This window comes from Oncorhynchus keta, chromosome 18 (genome assembly GCF_023373465.1).
Source record: "Oncorhynchus keta strain PuntledgeMale-10-30-2019 chromosome 18, Oket_V2, whole genome shotgun sequence".
Classification (NCBI taxonomy): domain Eukaryota; kingdom Metazoa; phylum Chordata; class Actinopteri; order Salmoniformes; family Salmonidae; genus Oncorhynchus; species Oncorhynchus keta.
In genome coordinates, this window is record NC_068438.1 from 24690311 (window position 1) to 24712874 (window position 22564).

Sequence of the window (22564 nt, forward strand, 5' to 3'; positions counted from 1 at the left end):
ATATTTGACAGTAGGTATGGGGTTCTTTTCTGATTATGAATCCTTATTTAGAAGCCAAACCCATCACTGTTGTGCGTGGCCAAAGAGCTCTGTTTTCATGTCATCTGACCATAGCACCGTTTCCAATCCAAGTGTCAATGCAGTTGAACAAATTCCAGGCTTTTACATCTGTTGGATGACATGAAAATATAGCTCTTTGGCCACGCCCAACAGTGGTGAGTTTGGCCTTGAAATAAGGATGCATAAGCAGAAAATAACCCCATACAGTACCAATTTACAATGTGGCGGGGGATCTTTGATGTTATGGGGCTATTTTGCTTCCACTAGTCCTGGGGCCTTTGTTAAGGTCAACGGCATCATGAACTTTACCCAGTACCAGGACATTTTTGCCAAAAAGCTGGTTGCCTCTGCCAGGAGGCTAAAACTTGGCTGCAAGTGGATCTTCCAGCAAGAAAATAATCTCAAGGACACAATAAAATCCACAAAGAAATTGTTAATTGGTCACAAAATCTAAATTCTGCATTGACCAGTCTCCAGACTTGAACCCCATTGAAAACCTGAAGTTTGAATTGAAGAGGGCAGTCTCATCAAACATTTTAGAAAAAGGCTCAGTGCCGTTATCCTCTCAAGGTGAGGTATTGAAATCAGGGTTGTCAATCATTTTGACTCCCATCTTTTTAAGAATGATATGTATTACTTGTCTCTTTATCTGAGCAATTTTGTTAGTGTAAAATAATATCATTTCCCAATTTGTTTGAGCATACAATATACTGTACCTCAGTACTTTGTTTTGCTCATCTTGATCAAGGGATCCAATAATTCTAGACTTGACTCACTGTATCTAACTTGCTAAATTATTGGGATTTAGAAGGCAGCGTAGCAATGAACCTTCTAAAACATTCAATAGCCAATAAAATATTAATCACAGTATAAAGGGGAAACACTCCTAGTTATGAATGAAGCGATTTGTAAGTAAGGAGAGCTCTAACAACCACGAGTCAGGAGGACAGAGGGGAGGGAATACAACGTAGGAGAGTGGTGCTCCTCATCCTCCTTGTATATTTAGAGTTCCACAGGGTTATGACCAAGTCCCCACATATGCACTTGTCCACACAGAATGTTTATTTAAATTCAATGTACATTGTTACACAGTAGATCATAACCAGAGGGCGCCATGAGGATAAGAAAAAATGCATTTATATTATGTGGTGAAATCATCTTCTATCCTACATAGAGAGAACCTGATAAATACAGAAGGGATGGTGGAGGTAAAAAGCTGAAAAAGAAAATACATTCTCTAACACATCACAAGCTACACACCATGAACGGACAAAATGGAGGGACAGAAAACCAATCTTCAGAACTTTGCCATTTATTGATACAGCAATCAAATAATAGGTTACGTATGGAGTTTCACAGACATGTCAGTGATCGACAGGCTTCTGCCCTGCTTTCTCCCCTCACACCACCTCTTGAGTTCGTACGGTATGAATATGTATACATGCAAACGCCACCACACCAAGCTACCCCTGCCAGGTCTCCACAGCTACAGGGAAACCCTGTGGCCACTATGACTTGTCGTCAGTCTTCTTCTTAGTCTGGAACTTCCGGAACTGCGATTGAATGGCAACGGCCGCCTTCTCAGTCTCCGGGGCGTCCATGTCGATGTCAAAGTCCTCCGCTGGGACTTCCTGGGACTTCTTGGATGCATCTAGAGGAAGAGGAAATGACGCTTGTGACTCACTGGTCTCTACAGAGTACTCCACTACTACTCTGGGTTCCTCCGACTGGGAGGCCCTCTGAATATACATTACAATACATTATACAGGATACACACAATCACACTTCTCTCATGATAAGATATGTATATTTTTAATCTGTATATATTTTAATATGACCAAGTAAACTGTTGATCTAAAGTAGGGTTTCCCAAACTCTGTCCTGGGGCCCCCCCTGGGTGCACGTTTTTGGTTTTCCCCCTAGCACTACACAGCTGATTCAAATAACCAACTCATCATCAAGCTTTGATTATTTGAATCAGCTGTGTTAGCGCTAGGGCAAAACGTGCACCCGGGGGGGGGGGGCCCCAGAACCGAGTTTGGGAAACCCTGATCTAAAGCACAATAATGCATACCAAAAGAATGGGTACGACAATTTTATTAATAGAACACAACATGAAGATTATAATTTCCCTGGTAGGTCTCAGGCCTTCATTAGGGATGGACATGCAATTCCAGGGGGTGAACAGGCAGTGGTTATCCTTGCCTGAGGAGAAGTAACACATTGATCTTCTGCAGCGAATCCCCAGTTCGCTCTATAGACACACTCATCTCACACTCCTAACCAGTGGTGTGAGCCAATCATCTCACAACAGGACATGTTCAAATAGATAAGTAGGGACTTTCTTTACCAAAGTATTGAACAGTTGACAAATTAAAAGTTAAAATGTTTATCCTCTTTATGTTAAGTTCCAAAGCGAACATTAGGAAATAGAATGAGCATTGAGAATATACCTTTGCAGTCTCTGTGAAAATGCTTAGATTATGTTTGGATAAAGAGGGAAAGATTTATAAATACAAGGTACTTGAACCAGAGAAGACTTTTACCAGATCTGTTGTTGATATAAACAATTATAATAGAAATGGGAATCCACAATGATCATTATCCACTTCAAACTGTTTTAGAATACAGTTTCTCTATAAAGCAGAGATGGAGGAGGGCTATTGAATTCTTTGGATTATTGCATGGAACATTCTTCTATTGAATTGATCTGCTTCAGTATGATCCACACAAAGAGAAAGAGAGAAAGATAGAGAAAGATAAGCAAACTCATGTATCGATTGTGCAGCTAGCCTACCGGTCTCCCTGGGCTGTGTTCGAGTGCCTCTCTCCCTATTCAAGACGGAAAAGCTAACTGCTATGTCAAGGCTAGCTGCAACCATTGGCGTTTCTACATTTTGAAGACATTGGGGGCTTAGCCCAAAGCCAGGAAAAAAACCAAGGAATTTCAACAGCTAAATGCATGAATTTGGTGCACTTAGAGATAAACATTGAGAAATTAGGGGCTTTATTCATTCTGAATTGCTGAAGTTTTACAGATTGCACGCTAGAAATGTAAAGGTAAATTTCCCGATTGAGCTGTTATATGCAGTGTTTACCGTGAATACAGTCTCCACTAGGGAACATTGCCTTTAAATTTCAATCACGCTGTAAATACAACATTTCCGCGATTCGGATTGAATAGAGCCCTAGATCTAATACGTTTTTTTGTGTCTAACTTTTATTTCATTTTTCAACGGCCATAACACAGGTATAATATTCAAACTAATATCAATAAATATATTCAGTTATCATATTTTTTTTATTTTTTTCCCATATATTTTTCATTTTTTTTAAAACAATACAATATAAATATATTACATTCAGGTAACTTGCATCTTCCCATCTGGCACAGCAGTCACTGACAGTACTAAATTACAGTAGCTATTGTGGGTCTCTCTACTCTGGAAAAAAAGTGGACTGGAAATCTGTTCTTTGGTCTGATGAGTCCAAATAGTATTATTATCTAGCTCGCTGGCTAGAGTAGGCCACTTTGTAGGCTCACTCAACTGAGCTGCTAGCTAGCTAACTAACTTTACACACTGTTTGGCTTTGTGAATTAAATGTAATCCGATAGCTAACTTCCTATTAGCTAGCTATCTTGATGTAATCCTCTCAAAAATGTCTCCAAATGCATTTATAGATACAGTGGGGCAAAAACGTATTTAGTCAGCCACCAATTGTGCAAGTTCTCCCATAGGTACACTTCAACTATGACAGACAAAATGAGGCAAAAAAAATAAAGAAAATCACATTGTAGGATTTTTAATGAATTTATTTGCAAATTATGGTGGAAAATAAGTATTTGGTCAATTACAAAAGTTTCTCAATACTTTGTTATATACCCTTTGTTGGCAATGACAGAGGTCAAACATTTAGCCAGTCTTCACAAGGTTTTCACAAACTGTTGCTGGTATTTTGGCCCATTCCTCCATGCAGATCTCCTCTAGAGCAGTGATGTTTTGGGGCTGTTGCTGGGCAACACAGACTTTCAACTCCCACCAAAGATTTTCTATGGGGTTGAGATCTGGAGACTGGCTAGGCCACTCCAGGACCTTGAAATGCTTCTTACGAAGCCACTCCTTCGTTGCCAGGGCGGTGTGTTTGGGATCATTGTCATGCTGAAAGACCCAGCCACGTTTCATCTTCAATGCCCTTGCTGATGGAAGGAGGTTTTCACTCAAAATATCACGATACTTGGCCCCATTCATTCTTTCCTTTACACGGATCAGTCGTCCTGGTCCCTTTGCAGAAAAACAGCCCCAAAGCATGATGTTTCCACACCCAGGCTTCACAGTAGGTATGGTGTTCTTTGGATGCAACTCAGCATTCTTTGTCCTCCAAACACGACGAGTTGAGTTTTTACCAAAAAGTTATATTTTGGTTTCATCTGACCATATGCCATTCTCCCAATCTTCTTCTGGATCATCCAAATGCTCTCTAGCAAACTTCAGACGGGCCTGGACATGTACTGGCTTAAGCAGGTGGACATGTCTGGCACTGCAGGATTTGAGTCCCTGGCGGCGTAGTGTGTTACTGATGGTAGGCTTTGTTACTTTGGTCCCAGCTCTCTGCAGGTCATTCACTAGGTCCCCCCGTGTGGTTCTGGGATTTTTGCTCACCGTTCTTGTGATCATTTTGACCCCACTGGGTGAGATCTTGCGTGGAGCCCCAGATCCAGGGAGATTATCAGTGGTCTTGTATGTCTTCCATTTCCTAATAATTGCTCCCACAGTTGATTTCTTCAAACCAAGCTGCTTACCTATTGCAGATTCAGTCTTCCCAGCCTGGTGCAGGTCTACAATTTTGTTTCTGGTGTCCTTTGACAGCTCTTTGGTCTTGGCCATAGTGGAGTTTGGAGTGTGACTGTTTGAGGTTGTGGACAGGTGTCTTTTATACTGATAACAAGTTCAAACAGGTGCCATTAATACAGGTAACGAGTGGAGGACAGAGGAGCCTCTTAAAGAAGAAGTTACAGGTCTGTGAGAGACAGAAATCTTGCTTGTTTGTAGGTGACCAAATATTTAAATACCAGTATTTAATATTAGATCGTCTCTAAGCTTTACAGGAATGTGGTTCTTTATATAGACCGCAACACGGCCACACCATTGGCATTTCTGTCTTTTCGGTAAATGTTCTCTCATCTCTTTGGTCTCAGCTAGCTAGCCAACCAGTAGCTACTGAAGTGGCTAGCCAGCCAAGCCCGCTACATAAACTCTTCCCTACCCGGTATCGACAACGAGATGTATTCATAAGCTTTGTGCTGCAAAGGACAGAGAGGTGTTTCCAACCACAACGCCTTCATTTTCACTTTCAGGACTCAAAGCTGATGGGCTAAATTTGATATCTTACTACAATGTAATTATCTAAACTATAAGTGTCTACATTCAAAATGTTTATAAATAAAGAGTTGAGGTTCTTGCATGGTAGTTTTTTGGGGATCCTTCATCAAGCTGGAAAGAAAATGTTGGTGGCCCGAATGACAATGATGAATCATGTTCCCTGGGGTAGCTTTAGAAATGTCGTCTTTTCTCCATACAGGACAGATTATCTAAGTTATTAGTCTTGGCAGCACTTCCAGCAGCCATGTCCTTGCTCCTATGTGAATGTAATGCCTGGTGTCAGGGTGACACTCTGAATAGTCTTTAGAATACTTTTGCTGCAGGATTTTAAAATATTTTTTACAGTGTATGTTTATGGCAGCTGGATGGTGGTTACAACTTATCAAAGACTATATGACATCATGCCACAGTGAATTGATTCACCCTGTCTCAATGCATGGGTTCCTTGGCCGACTTCAACATACTGTACTGTGACAAAACAGAGCTGGATGGATTTTTGCTATAAAACAAATAGTATTTTCCAAAGTCATAGAATCTGAAAAGGTCCATAAAAAAGAAAGGACAAAAACATGATTGTAGACTTCAGGCAATGACCTCAGGTCCCATTATCTGGACGATATGTAATCAATGTACAGGCAATAAAATGCACATGTCATTATTACCTACTCATGATACCTTCACAAAAGCCTCGCAACTAATACAATAGAATAACAATTTGACAGGTGTGTGTGTGGTCTTTCTACTCTTATTCTCATAGGACCCTAACTTGGAAAGGAGAAGACAGCCTCATCAAAGCGAACCAGTTGGCCATCTCTCACTCCTCTTTAATGTGTGTGTGTGTGTGTGTGTGTGTGCGTGCGTGCGTGCGTGCGTGTGTGTGTGAGTCCCACATGGGGCTTTGCATGGCTGTGTGTGTGAAGGTCAGGTAAATACCACTGACCCTAGCTCCACCTCTGCATCTCCCCAGCCACCTATTTTGTTTTACCAAAGCATGAGGTAGAATCAATAGGTTGTTGCCTCATTGACTGCTTGCCTTTTGTGGGTGTTTTTTAACAGTGGCTACTTTTTGTTTTACTTCAGGCATGAAGTATGCAAAATAAACATGTCATGGTGACAAGTAAAATTAACTTCAATATGTACATGTACTACAAATATTGTATTATGTTCTGGGAGCAGATAATTTTTTTACATCCATTATTTTATTGTTATGTATTGGATCCTGCTGTGTGTAATAATGGGTTCATTTAGATACCAATTTGGACTTTCCTTAAATATTGGTGATATTTAACAGAACAAGGTGAATATATTCTGGGTATAATTGAGTGTAGTAGTGCTAATTATGAGAGCATAAGAAAATGGGTCATCAGGCCTCACATTGAGAGCTAGTCCATGGCTAAGTATAGTACATGATGACTTTGATCTCAAAGATGAGGGAGTTGGAGATTATGCTGTGCCTCATTTAAATAAAAATATTCATCTGCATAGTTCTCCATTTGGTGATGCCTCACACATTACTATGAACTGTTATAACATCTGTGAAATATAAACTCTGTGAACTACAGGATAGTATGTAATGTAATGTATTAATCCATATAAACGGTTGAATTGAGTTGTTTCCTCACATCCGGTGGTGTAGTGGAGGATAAATGCAGTTTACCCACCTTTTGTGGAAAAAATGCATTGAAAGTATAAGGAGCGTTACTTTTTTCACCGCGACCAGGCGATCAGAGTTTATCCACCTATTTGTTTTTAACCAATTATCACTGCGCACATCAAATGAAATTATGTCATGTACTTTCAGATCATACATTGAAATGCTCTTTTATACATGATATAACCATGCCATCTCTCCATCAGCACCCCCAGCTGTTTCTATGAGAGGGACAGTCTCTGTTGTGAGTAGGACTTCATACAGCCAGGGAACATATGGCCTCAATGTATGATAGCTGGGATTCAATCAACCACTCTGTCCAAACTCATATTACAGATTAACCTTAAATGTTTTAGGTAGATATATGAATATTGTCATATGAATACTGTGGTTATGTGAACAAGCAATTTATGTGATTGAGTGATCATTGTCAGAATCTCAGAATAGGCTTCTGCAATATGTCTCTCTCTCAGGGCATGTTGCTATCATTAGTGTAGATGTGGTGACTTCACATCTCCAAACCCCTGGCTGATGCTCCTGTTTGGGGGGCCCTAAAGTGTGTCTTTCAGATGGCTCTGTGTTGTCATGCACACACACTCATCATGACATGTTAAGGGACAGTTTCGGTGGCACTTGTAGTATGAACGGACATATACTCAAATCATGAAAGTTTGGACTGGATCCGTATTTGTTTTTGTAAGAGGGGGAATCTTTTTTTGGTTACCTTCTTTGTAAAAAATGATCTATGATTAATCTACTTTCTCCAGATACATGTTCTATTTCCATCTATATCGAGAAAATCTAATTTAATGGAATCCTGCTGATAGTAATTCCATTCCATCTCTCTGTAGAGACGGTTATCATGCAAAAAGCCTTGGCTTTGACTACGATGCTTTTCAGAAATGCAGAGTACAGAATGAATAGGGTGTGCCAATGAATATGAATACATATGTCTGTCTGTTGTTGTTGTTGGTTTTGAAAGGCTTTCCTCTATTGGCTAGGTATGTAGAGTTGGGGAGAGAGTCAATAGCACTGTTGGATTCCCTCCTCTGCAGCCTAAGATCTCTGTGTATGTATTGAGTGGGGCTCAGGATGCTGTGGAAGCATTTTCCCCCTGCCTTCCAAGCATTAAATTAATTGTCAAGGTCAGACAACAAAGGCATTTCGGTCTTTTGTGTTGTTGTGTGCATATGTGCCTGCGTATGTGTGTGTTTTAATTAAGTGAACAAAGAGAGCATGCCTGAATCGTGAAGCACAATAACATTGGTTGCCTGTATACTGTACCAACTCAAATCAAATAGAATTTTATTGGTCACATACACATGGTTAGCAGATGTTATTGCGAGTGTAGCGAAATGCTTGTGCTTCTAGTTCCGACAGTGCAGTAATATCTAACAAGTAATCTAACAATTTCCCAACAACTACCTAATACACACAAATCTAAAGGGGTGAAGGAGAATATGTACATATAAATATATGGATGAGTGATGGCCGAGCGGCATAGGCAAGGTGCAATAAATGGTATAAAATAAAGAATACTGCACCGCCCTCAAACGCAAGGCTCTCTGGAGGGTGGTGCAGTCTGCACAACGCATCACCAGGGGCAAACTACCTGCCCTTCATGACACCTACACCACCCGATGTCACAGGAAGTTCACTTGGGAGGGTTGTCTATGTTCCTTTTTCTATCATTTGGGATTTCTGTGTTTGGCCTGGTATGTTCTCAATCAGAGGCATCTGTATATCGTTGTCCCTGATTGTGAACCATATTTAGGTAGCCTGGTTTCACTTTTGAGTTGTGGGTGATTATTTTCCGTGTCAGTATTTGTGCCACACGGGACTGTTTCGTTTGTTTCGTTCTTTCACTGTGTTATTTTGCATTTTGTAGTGTTCAGTTTTACATATTAAAATGGACACTTACCACGCTGCAAATTGGTCCGATATCTCTTACTCCTCGTCAGAAGAAGACGAGCGTTACAGATACCTATTAAAGTGGCATTAATTAAAGTGGCATTGTTTAAAGTGACTAGTGATCCATTCATTAAAGTGGCCAGTGATTGGGTCTCAATGTAGGCAGCAGCGTCTCTGAGTTAGTGATTACTGTTTAGCAGTCTGAAGGCCTTGAGACTGAAAAACATCTTCTGTCTCTCGTTCCCAGCTTTTATGTACCTGTACTGACCTCACCTTCTGGATGGTAGCGGTGTGGACAGGCAGTGGCTCGGGTGGTTGTTGTCCTTGATGATCTTTTTGGCCTTCCTGTGACATCGGGTGGTGTAGGTGTCATGAAGGGCAGGTAGTTTGCCCCCGGTGATGCGTTGTGCAGACTGCACCACCCTCTAGAGAGCCTTATGGTTGAGGGCGGTGCAGTTGCCGTACCAGTCTGTGATACAGCCCGACAGGATGCTCTCGATTGTGCATCTGTAAAAGTGTGTTTTGGGTTTTGGGTGACAAGCCAAATTTCTTCAGCCTCCTGATATTGAAGAGGCGCTTTTGTGCCTTCTTCACCACACTGTCTGTGTGGGTGGACCATTTCAGTTTGTCTGTGATGTGTACGCCGAGGAACTTAAAACTTTCCACCTTCTCCACTGCTGTCCCTTCGATGTGGATAGGGGGGTGCTCCCGAGGGGGGATAGGGGGGTGTTCCCTATCAGACGTTCACATACACTAAGTTGTGCCTTTAAACAGCTTGGAAAATTCCAGAAAAGTATGTCATGCTTTAGAAGCTTCTGATAGGCTAATTGCCTAATAGGCTAATCATTTGAGTCAATGGGAGGTGTACCTGTGGATGTATTTCAAGGCCTACCCTCAAACTCAGTGCCTCTTTGCTTGACATCATGGGAAAATGAAAATAAATCAGCCAAGACCTCCACAAGTCTGGTTCATCCTTGGGAGCAATTTCCAAATGCCTGAAGGTACCACGTTCATCTGTACAAACAATAGTATGCAAGTATAAACACCATGGGACCAGGCAGCCATCATACCGCTCAGGAAGGAGATGCGTTCTGTCTCCTAGAGATGAACGTACTTCTGTGCAAAAAGTGCAAATCAATCCCAGAACAGCAAAGGGCCTTGTGAAGATGATGGAGGAAACAGGTACAAAAGTATCTGTATCAACAGTAAAATGAGTCCTATAGCAACACAACCTGAAAGGCCAGGTTTCAAAACCGCCATAAAAAAGCCAGACTACGGTTTGCAACTGCACATGGGGACAAATATCATACTTTTTGGAGAAATGTCCTCTGATCTGATGAAACAAAAATAGAACTGTTTGGCCATAATGACCATCGTTATGTTTGGAGGAAAAAGGGGGAAGCTTGCAAGTCGAAGAACACCATCCCAACCGTGAAGCACGGGGGTGACAGCATCATGTTGTGGAGGTGCTTTGCTGCTGGAGGGATTGGTGCACTTCACAAAATAGATGGCATCATGAGGAGAAGAATTATGTGATTATATTGAAGCAACATCTCAAGACATCAGTCAGGAAGTTAAAGCTTGATCGCAAATGGGTCTTCCAAATGGACAATGACCCCAAGCATACTTCCAAAGTTGTGGCAAAATGGCTTAAGGACAACAAAGTCAACGTATTGGAGTGGCCATAACAGAGCCCTGACCTCAATACCATAGAAAATTTGTGGACAGATCTGAAAATGTGTGCGAGCAAGGAGGCCTACAAACCTGACTCAGTTACACCAGCTCTGTCAGGAGGAATGGGCCAAAATTCACCCAATTTACTGTGGGAAGCTTGTGGAAGGCTACCCTAAATGCTTGACTCAAGTTAATCCATTTAAAGGCAATGCTACCAAATACTAATTGAGTGAATGTAAACGTCTGACCCACTGGAAATGTGATGAAAGAAATAAAAGCTGAAATAAATCACTCTCTACTATTATTTCACATTCTTAAAATAAAGTGGTGATCATAACTGACCTAAAACTAGGAATTTTTACTAGGATTAAATGTCAGGAATTGTGAAAAACTGAGTTTAAATGTATTTAGCTAAGGTGTATGTAAACTTCCGACTTCAACTGTATATATCTCTGGTTCAAACAGACAGTCATCACAGCTTTGGGTTCACAAGAATTCTAAGGGTAATTTATTTTCTAGAGTCAGGACTTTAAAGTTGAATAGTGTTGCAGATATCCTGTGTTTTGTTAAAAATAGACTAGGATGAGGAATTGTCACGTTCTGACCTTAGTTCCTTTTTTATGTCTTTGTGTTAGGTTGGTCAGGGCGTGAGTTGGGGTGGGTAGTCTATGTTCTTTTTTCTATGTTATATTTCTATGTGTTTGGCCTAGTATGGTTCTCAATCAGAGGCAGGTGTCGTTTGTTGTCTCTGATTGAGAATCATACTTAGGTAGCCTGTTTTCCCCATTTTGGTTGTGGGTGTTTGCTTTGTGTTTTTGTGTCTGCACCAGACAGAACTGTTTCGGTTGTTCTCTCTGTGTTTTGTTGATCAGTGTTCAGTTCCATTATTAAAAGTATGAACACGTACCACGCTGCACCTTGGTCCTCACCTTCTTCCACCTACGACAGCCATTACAGGGATATTGGATTGTTGTTGAAATACACAGTGTACAGTGCCTTCAGAAAGTATTCACACCCCTTGACTTTTTCCACATTTTGTTGTATTACAGCCTGAATTTGAAATGTATTAAGTTGAATTTTGTTTGTCACTGGCCTACACACAATACCTCAATGTCAAAGTGAAATTATGTTTTTCAAAATGTTTAACAATTAAAAATGAAAAGCTGAAATTACTTAAGTCAATAAGCATTCAACTCCTTTGTTATGGCAAGCCTAAATAAGTTTGGGAGTAAAAATGTGCTTAACAAGTCACATAATAAATTGCATGGACTCTGTGTGCAATAATAGTATTTAACATTATTTGTAATGACTACCTCATCTCTGTACCCAACACATACAATTATCTGTAAGGTACCTAAACTTTTTGTCCTGTATACAAAGTGTTATGTTTGGGGCAAATCCAATAGAACACATTACTGAGTACCACTCTCCATATTTTCAAACATAGTGGTGGTTGCATCACGTTATGGGCATGTTTGTTATCATTAAGGACTGGGGAGTTTTTCTGGATAAAAAAAAGGTAAGCAAAGGCATAATCCTAAAGAAATGCCTGGTTCAGTCTGCTTTCCACCACACACTAGGAGATTAATTCACCTTTCAGCAGGACAACAACCAAAAACACAAAGCCAAATCTACATTGGAGTTGCTTACCAAGAAGACAATGCATGTTCCTGAGTGGCCGAGTTACAGTTTTGACTGAAATCTACTTGAAAATCTATAGCAAGACGTGAAAAGAACCAATTTGACAGAGGTTGAGACTTACCCAGAAAGACTCACAGCTGTAATTGCTGCCAAAGGTGCTTCTACTGTAACGGCGTTCTTCGTTTGTCGAAAGAGAGTCGGACCGAAATGCAGCATGGTAGTTACTCATGACTTTATTGGAAAAAGCGACACATGAAATAACTATTACAAAATACAAAACAACAAACGGAACGAAACCTAATTACAGCCTATCTGGTGAAACTACACAGAGACAGGAACAATCACCCACGAAATACAAAGCGAAACCAGGCTACCTAAATACGGTTCCCAATCAGAGACAACGAGAATCACCTGACTCTGATTGAGAACCGCCTCAGGCAGCCAAGCCTATACAACACCCCTAATCAGCCGCGATCCCAAATACTACAAACCCCATTACGAACATACAATATAACATAAACCCATGTCACACCCTGGCCTGATCAAATAATAAAGAAAACACAAAATACTAAGACCAAGGCGTGACATCTACAAAGTATTGACTCAGGGGTGTGAATACTTACAGTACCAGTCAAAAGTGTGGACACACTTACTCATTCAAATGTTGTAGTTTTTTTAAATTACTATTTTCTACACTGTAGTAAAGACATTAAAACTATGAAATAACACATATGGAATCATGTAGTAACTAAAAAAGTGTTAAACAAAGCAATCTCTCAACCAGCTTCATGAGGTAGTTATTGCGAAAATTCTGTACAGCTTCAGGCGCATATTTACTGTGAACACTGAGGCTGTACCCGTTTTAAGTTACAGTTTTAACAGTGGCCAAGTAGGCTACAGTAGCCATTTGATCATAACGTTGGCATACCAGTGGCCTACCATAAAACATTATGTTGAATATGCATCCCATAACATTTAAACATGGGAATTAGCTGTTATATAATTCAGCCTACAGTAGCAGTCAAAGTGTGGTATTCAATGTAGGCTTAAATTCCATGAGACTTTTTAAAAAAACATGCAGTGCTTGACACTAACCTGTTTATCCACTTGTCCTTCAGACAAGGAGGTGACTGAAAATGTTGTGTTGTTTAATGCAAGAAACCACTTTACAAAATAAAATGTATCATTATTCCCATACCATTAGCAGACAATTAAGCTACCCTCTGCCTATTTGACATAACACTGTACCTTTAAGACAATAAAAAAGCTATTTACCTGACTCGCTTACGTCTAGAAATGCACATGTTTTGTGCTCTTGTAAGAAGCAACCACTCCCCTATTGCTGACTACAAATTATATATTACTGGGCAAATAAACTCACTGTACAAATGTACAAATGTTCACACGTCGCTACAGGTAGCTCTCGCTTTGATCTCAAAACAAGCGCACTCACAACCACTCAACTACTCAAAGTGAATGGCATAGATCTATATATGGCAATGGTCAGTTTGCATATATGCCTACTGCAGCTCTGATTGGTTATGGCTCACCGGTCTGTGTAGAGTACTGCTGCAGCGACCACCACAGAACATCAACATTGTTTATCGCGCTGTCCGTGTTGCTGAAGCTGCAATATAATTACAGCCATTTCTGACTGAAATGTTCTGTTACTGAATTCCTTAATTTGTTAAGGAAAATCATTCCCTATTCCCTCAACCCTTGCTCTCTTTATGTGACACATGTATGCAACGCATGCGCGTAACCAATAGGGCCTTACCTATAGAATATCATAATCACATCAATAAATTGTTTATAAAAAAACTCGGAACACCGATATCACATATGACAGCAAAATGGATGCAGATGACGTGACAAATAAACTTCAAACAGATGAATATTTACTGGTTGCTCAGGAGATAAAGAGGAAGTCAAATGTGTGGAATAAATTTGACTAGTTGTGGAAAATACTGGAGATCAAGAAATAGAAGGTAAGGAGCAAGTGGTGCGTGCATATTATGCGTGCCAAACAGGTGCTGTTAGATTACAATATCATTTTTCTGACAATTTGGAGCAGTGTAAACAACACTAAATACATTTATTTAGAAACCTTTATTACAACATAAACGAAAAACAGTCACATTCATTCGTGAACGCAGTTGGCGAAATTGGAACGGTTAATTTATTGTTTATGCTAATTATTCAAGGGTCACTTTGCTTTATTTTAAAACTATAATGCGTGATTGCATTCCAAATCACGAATGACTCATATGCTGTTTGATGACACAAACAAATGAATGATTGTGTCACGAGTCCGACCGAGGGTGTTTCCCCTTCCCGGGCGGGTGGAGCTCGGCGGTCGTCGTCACCGGCCTATTAGCTGCCACTGATTGTTTTTCCTCCCCCTCCTTGTATGTTTAGTGGTAGCACCTGGCCTGCCTGGTTGTTGTGCGGGATTATTTCATTGTAACCTTCGGCTCTGTTGTAAAGGTACGTGTTTGTGCCTGGTCGTGATTTTTCCATTGTATTTTTTGATTCCCTGTGTTTGGGAACGTAACTTTTGTGAGCACCCTGTGGTGCGTTGGTGCTATTAAAAGACGCACAGCATTGAACTCTGTCTCCTGCATTTGACTCCACACCCACGACACCCGGAGCATTACAGATTGATTGATACAGTAGCCTATATAATTACTGAAATATATGCCTAAGTAAGTTACGGTATTAAGACTAAACAGGGTGCTCTCTTAGGCCTACAACTCGATGGTGGTTATACAAGGCTGCTATACTATGCCTACTATTGGTAACGACATGACTTACTTATTATTATAATGATGATGATTATGATCGTAATAATAATAATAGTATTAATAACAATAAGAAGGAGATCAAGAAAAAGTAGGGTTATTATTATTATTGCAATTATTTTTCTGACAATTTGGAAAGGTGTAAAGAATACAAAATAAATTATAAGTTATACCAGAGAGGCTGTTCTAATTTTTAAAAAGTGTAAAGCCGTTATTATAGCATAGCAAAGATTAAAAAATAGCCGAATTTGTGTAATTGTTTAAACGACATGTTGTGGTTGCGTGAGGCTTGGTACTCACAGAATCAGTAGACTATTAAACAAACACTCAGAGGCAACAGAAGCAGGATCTGTCTTATTTCTATAGATATATATGGATGGTGTATAAAGCCAGGCAAACTTAAAAGTTAGGCTGTTGATTATAGACCTAATTAAGTTGGGGTTTCCTCTCTCCTCACTTTTAGTCCACTCAGACAGGTGTGAATCAGACGGGTGTCTTGTACATCATGATTATAAAAAAATGTTTGCTACTGCTGGACTAAAGAAATCTCGGCCGACCAAAACAGCCTATCGACCAAACAATCGACCAGTCGACTAAATGGGGTCAGCCCTAAACACAACAAAATGTGGAACAAGTCAAGGGGTATGAATACTTTTTGAATAGAATCTTCTACATGTCAAGTCTGCTTTAACACTGGAGTTTAAACTCCCTCTGTGACGGTCTGTTCCTGTCTACTCCTGTTCCTGTCTACGTTCGTCCTTCATCCCTCATCACCGTCAACTGCATAACATCACCAGGAAGAGCGATAGGGGAAAGAAGTGGGCCTTTTAAAGCTCGTTTAAGATGCCAGGGGCCAGTGTGTCAGTTATGGTCCACCACCCCCCCTCTCTCCCTCCCTCTCCCAGCATGTTGCTCTGGCTGTGGCCAGCTGCTCTCTCTTTTTTTGCAGAAAGGCACAAATATCCCTGTTTTAAAATGCTTACCATACTCTGCCTTCTTTTATTGCACATAACGCAGAACAGCAGTGTTTCATAGGGCACTTAGTCCCTGTTGTTGACAAATTTGTAATAACAAAAAGATAAATACATAATGGGTTAAAGGCACTACAAGGACATATAGGATGTCCTCAGTCCCATATTGCAAGGCTTTGAAAGATTTCTAATTACTTAAAAATGATGTTTTGTTTACCTTGTCCTCCAGATGTTTTGCTGTTTCCGCCCGCTGCACCAGATCCTTGTCGCTGTAAAAAACACAATGGACACAAAAAATATTAGGTTTAGGACTCAATCTGCATTAGTGTTTTTCAGAAGCGTTATTCAAGGCAAACCCCCTCTCGACTCCAGCAGAAAATGTGACATTTCCCATGATCCTCTGGGTTTTAGACGTAGGCCAAGCCTCGGAGGGTCTGACTCCAGGAACTGTTGTGCACACTTGTCAATAAGATTGTGTCCTCTTGAGAGCTTTGACAACCAGAAGGGGCTGATGCCCTAATTTGGTGTACTAGCTAGCGTGCTCTAGTATAGCGAGTGGCCTGGCTCTTCCAGTGACTGTATGAATAAGGCAGAAGCGGCCTGCGGGAACTATGGGGATGGGGACAGTGACGGTTAGGGTTGCATAGCTACTGATAGTTTTCCAAAGTTACTGTACTGGAATCTTCAGTAATTTGGGTAATTAACAGAAAATATGGCAATCTACCATATTGGTTATTTATACTTGAATGACTTTCAAAAAAATGTATTCATATATAGTATTCATTTTCTGTGTCCATGTTGTCCATGACTTTCTAGTAGACAGACCAATAATGGCATTAAATATTATTCTATGAAAAGAAATGTACCCCCTTTTTTTCTCCCCAATTTCATGATTACGATCTTGTATTATTGCTGCAACTCCCCCCAATGGGCTCGGTGAAGGTCGAGTCATGCGTCACCCGAAACATTTCTCGCCAAACCACGCTTCTTAACACCCGCAGCACCAACGTGTCGGAGGAAACACCATTCAACCGATGACGGAAGTCAGCCACAAGGAGTCCCTAGAGCTCGATGAGTCAAGTAAAGCCCCCCCAGCCAAACCCTCCCCGAACCCGGACAACGCTGGGCCAAATTGTGCACCACCCTATGGGACTACCGGGAACAGCCGGTTGTGAGACAGCCTGGACTCAAACCAGGGTCTGTAGTGACACCTCTAGCACTGAGATGCAGTGCCTTAGACCGCTGCGCCTTTCGGGAGGCCAGGCATTATTTTCAATTAACTCTGCAACTCTTCTAACTGTTTAATTTTTTTACAACTGCACTAGTTTGACACCAAAACACTGAAAACAAATACATACTGACATAGAAAAATACAGAAAAAATATGAAGGATATTTCATGCTGAAACCATCATATTAAACAACAATGGTATTCACTAAGTTTATGTTCTGTATTTAAGATATTTTTTCTGCTTTCTCATTCAATTGTTTTTGTTGAAAATCATCCTATTTAATTGTTTCATATATTTTACATGTGAGAAGGCCAGAGATAATTACAGACATTGTAAAAATTGGAAGTACCCAAAAGGGCCAATAGGTGTCTTGTGATAGATTATATAAAATCCTTGAAAGACACCAAAATTCTTGTAGTTTACTGGTAAACTTAAAAAGTTTCCAAGTAATATACCATCCTTTTGCAACTCTTGTGACAGGGGTGGAGAGAGGCCTGAGGAGGGAGATCTGATCCCCCAGGCCCAGTCATTTACTAATGTTTGACATTGCCACAGAGCCACACCGGAGATCGTGAGGAGATGCAGTGGGGATACTGAGCTACGGTAGTGGATATGGAAAAACAGCCTCATCGATACCACAGAGACTCTACCATCACAGTTCTCTGAAATACCATGGGTACACTATAATTAATGTATTTCCATATCTGATGCAACATAACGGTATGAGTCACCTCATCTCACCGACATTCTGATGGATGCTACTGATTTTAACCTCTTTCCATTCCAGAAGCTCGACCTTTCATTACATTAACTTGCAAATAAGCTCCGTGCTCTGGAGAAATACATGAGCGGGTGTGTAAAAGGTATCTTCACCTGCTCTGATTTCAGTAGCGAGAGCTTTCTGGGTAACTTTGCTGACTACGGGTATTTGAGCAGAACAGTGAACACTCAGAGGCTCCACTACGAATGAGATGCACCGGGTTTAGACAATGTGCTGTTTGAACTTGTGAGTGCAGGTACTGTCCAGATAGCACTACAGATGTAGGATCTTAATTTGAGCCCATTTGCTACAGTAGAAAAATAATCCTGCAGCAACAGGAAATGTAAATGATTATGTGGATTATAATTAATGTACAAAAGCTGGAGAACATATGCATATACAGGTACTTTCCGCAAGTGCTGGATTGTGTAGGAAAACTCATGGAAAACAGAAAGGAAAACGGGAGCATGAGCAGCAGTGTGCAGCGTTTTCATTTCTGTTTTCCATTATAATTAATGGACATTTTTGTTGGGGTTGATACATTTTTCATAAGGGAACATCAAGTCTAAAATTTGAAAGTAGAAATTACAAACTTCACAAGCTTTTTAAAACCTCAACTACACATTTTAACAGGAAATTTCCTGCATAAAAGACCCAGGCACGGTAAAAGCAGATATTACATTAGAGAGGAGTACAGGAGTGACACTCATTCACAATGGAGAGATTAAGGAGGCTATTCTTAGAATCATATTATACTACTCATCCTTTTAATATGAGGCAGTGGTGCGAGTGAGAGAAGGGATATCACAGGGAATGACAAAGGAGCATAAAGACTGCTGCAGAGGACCAGGGTGAAAGGTTGGAGCTTAAGCCTCTTACTGTAAGGCATTAGGGTTGTTCACAGCAGCAGGCATGTTCTGGTGAGACATTTCAAAGAATTTCAATGGAAATAAATAGTGTAATGGAAAGTGGCAGATGGTACTATGTATAGTGCATCTCAAGCTAGCAATATACTACACTAGCTATGCATCTAACCAACCCCCCCCATTCAGTGTGAGTAAGGGACCTTTATACGGTTTGGGACCTTTTCCTAATTTATGTCAATAAAAGGTTGAGCATCAAGGGACTGATGGTATAGACCTCTCAAAAAGATAATGTTCCTATACCAAGGCTAATTTACCACAACGAAGGATGTTTAAAAAAAGTATTAAGGATCCACCCCTTTTTTGCAATTTTTGCCTAAAATGACATACCCAAATCTAACTGCCTGTAGCTCAGGCTCTGAAGCAAGGATACGCATATTCTTTGTACCATTTGAAAGGAAACACTGAAGTTTTGTGTAAATGTGAAAGGAATGTAGGAGAATATAACACAATAGATCTGGTAAAAGGTGATGCAAAGAAAAAAACAACTGTTATTTTGTATTTTTTTGTACCATCATCTTTGAAATTCAAGAGAAAGGCCATAATGTATTATTCCTGGGCAGGTGCAATTTAAAATTTGGCCACTAGATGACATCAGTGTATGTGAAAGGTTTTAGACTTATCCAATGAACCATTCAATTTCTGTTCAAAATTTTGTATAAAGACTGCACAAATGTACCTAATTTGTTTATTAATACATTTTCATGTTCACAATTGTGCACTCTTCAAACAATAGAATGGTATCCTTTCAATGTAATAGCTACTGTAAATTGGACAGTACAGTTTAAGCTTTCTGCCGATATCAGATATAGTGGGGAGAACAAGTACTTGATACACTGACGATTTTGCAGGTTTTCATACTTACAAAGCATGTAGAGGTCTGTAATTTTTATCATAGGTACACTTCAACTGTGAGAGACGGAATCTAAAACAAAAATCCAGAAAATCACATTGTATGATTTTTAAGTAATTAATTTGCATTTTATTCCCCATTTGCAGTTGCAAACCGTAGTCTGGCTTTTCTTTTGCGGTTTTGGAGCAGTGGCTTCTTCCTTGCTGAGTGGCCTTTCAGGTTATGTCGATATAGGACTTGTTTTACTGTGGATACAGATACTTTTGTACCTGTTTCCTCCAGCATCTTCACAAGGTCCTTTACTGTTGTTCTGGGATTGATTTGCACTTTTCGCACCAAAGTACCTTTATCCATAGGAGACAGAACGCATCTCCTTCCTGAGCGGTATGATGGCTGCGTGGTCCCATGGTGTTTGTACTATTGTTTGTAGAGATGAACGTGGTACCTTCAGGCGTTTGGAAATTGCTCCCAAGGATGAACTAGACTTGTGGAGGTCTACAATTTTTTTTCTGAGGTCTTGGCTGATTTATTTTCATTTCCCCATGATGTCAAGCAAAGAGGCACTGGGGTTGAAGGTAGGCCTTGAAATACATCCACAGGTACACCTCCAATTGACTCAAATGATGTCAATTAGGCTAATAGAAGCTTCTAAACCCATGGCATAATTTTCAGTAATTTTCCAAGCTGTTTAAAGGCACAGTCAACTTAGTGTATGTCAACTTCTGACTAGAGGTCGACCGATTATGATTTTTCAACGCCGATACCAATTATTGGAGGACCAAAAAAGCAGATACCGATTAATCAGACAATTTTTTTATTTGTAATAATGACAATTACAACAATACTGAATTAACACTTATTTTAACTTAATATAAAACATCAATAAAATCTATTTAGCCTCATAAATAATGAAACATGTTCAATTTGGTTTAAATAATGCAAAAACAAAGTGTTGGAGAAGAAAGTAATATGTGCCATGTAAAAATGTATGCCATGTAAAATATGTGCCATGTAAAAAAGCTAACGTTTAAGTTCCTTGCTCAGAACATGAGAACATATGAAAGTTGGTGGTTCCTTTTAACATGAGACTTCAATATTCCAAGGTAAGAGGTTTTAGGTTGTAGTTAATATTGTATTTATAGGCCTATTTCTCTCTATACCATTTGTATTTCATATACCTTTGACTATTGGATGTTCTTATAGGCACTATAGTATTGCCAGTGTAACAATATAGCTTCCGTCCCTCTCCTTGCCCCTACCTGGGCTCGAACCAGGAACACATGGACAACAGCCACACTCAAAGCATCGTTACCCATCGCTCCAGAAAAGCCGCGGCCCTTGGAGTGCATGGGGAATAACTACTCCAAGTCTAAAAGCGAATGACGTTTGAAACAGTATTAGCGCACACCCAGCTAACTAGCTAGCCATTTCACATTGGTTACACCAGCCATTAGGCTGATAGGCTTGAAGTCATAAACAGCGCTGTGCTTGCGAAGAGCTGCTGGCAAAACGCACAAAAGTGCTGTTTGAATGAATGATTACGGGCCTGCTGCTGCTCAGTCAGACTGCTCTATCAAATCAGACTTAATTATAACATAATAACACACAGAAATACAAGCCTTTGGTCATTAATATGATCGAATCCGGAAACTATCATTTCGAAAACAAAACGTTTATTATTTCAGTGAAATACGGAACCGTTCGGTATTTTATCTAACGGGTGGCATCCCTAAGTCTAAATGTTCTTGTTACATTGCACAACCTTCAATGTATGTCATAATTACGTAAAATTCTGGCAAATTAGTTCGCAATGAGCCAGGCAGCCCAAACTGTTGCATATACCCTGACTCTGCGTGCAATGAACACATGAGAAATGACACAATTTCACCTGGTTAATATTGCCTGCTAAACTGGATTAGTAGTTCTAACTAGTGATTATGATTGTTTTTTATAAGATAAGTTTAATGCTAGCTAGCAATTTACATTGGCTTACAGCATTCGCGTAACAGGCAGGCTACTCGTGGAGTGCAATGAGAGGCAGGTGTTTAGAGCGTTTGACTAGTTAACTGTGCGATTGCAAGATTGGATCCACAGAGCTGGCAAGGTTAAAATCTGTCGTTCTGCCCCTGAACAAGGCAGTAAACCCACAGTTCCTAGGCCGTCATTGAAAATAAGAATGTGTTCTTAACTGACTTGCCTAGTTAAATAAAAGGTATAAAAAATATTTAAACATTTTAAAAATCAACGGAAATCGGCGCCCAAAAATACCGATTTCCGATTGTTATGAAAACTTGAAATCGGCCCTAAATAATCGGCCATTCCAATTAATCGGTCGACCTCTACTTCTGACCCACTGGAATTGTGATACAGTGAATTATAAGTGAAATAATCTGTCTGTAAACAATTGTTGGAAAAATTACTTGTGTCATGCACAAAGTAAATGTCCTAACCGACTTGCCAAAACTATAGTTTGTTAACAAGAAATTGGTAGAGTGGTTGAAAAACGAGTTTTAATGACTCCAACCTAAGTGTATGTAAACTTCCGATTTCAACTGTATGTCTGCTGCAGAGGGACAAGAGAGAGCATGAGAAAACAAGTTTTAATCAGTCATGGAAATAAAAGTGCTGAAAACATGTTGGCTCACTATTTAAAAATAAGACGGAGAACAACTTAGAAGATGAAAAATACAAGAGTTTTGGTGCAGGTA

General features: G+C 40.1%; 1 non-coding gene across 1 annotated transcript in view; it reads right to left on the reverse strand.

Annotated features, from left to right (window-relative positions):
• Positions 1-1613: 1613 nt before the first annotated feature.
• The window catches only part of LOC118397491 (uncharacterized), a 46153-nt gene continuing 25202 nt past the window's right edge, over positions 1614-22564 (reverse strand). The window contains exons 3-4 of the transcript XR_008068090.1: positions 16308-16359; positions 1614-1711 (exon numbers count right to left, since the gene is read on the reverse strand). This is a non-coding gene — a transcript (uncharacterized LOC118397491). The remainder of the gene's footprint in view (positions 1712-16307; positions 16360-22564) is intronic.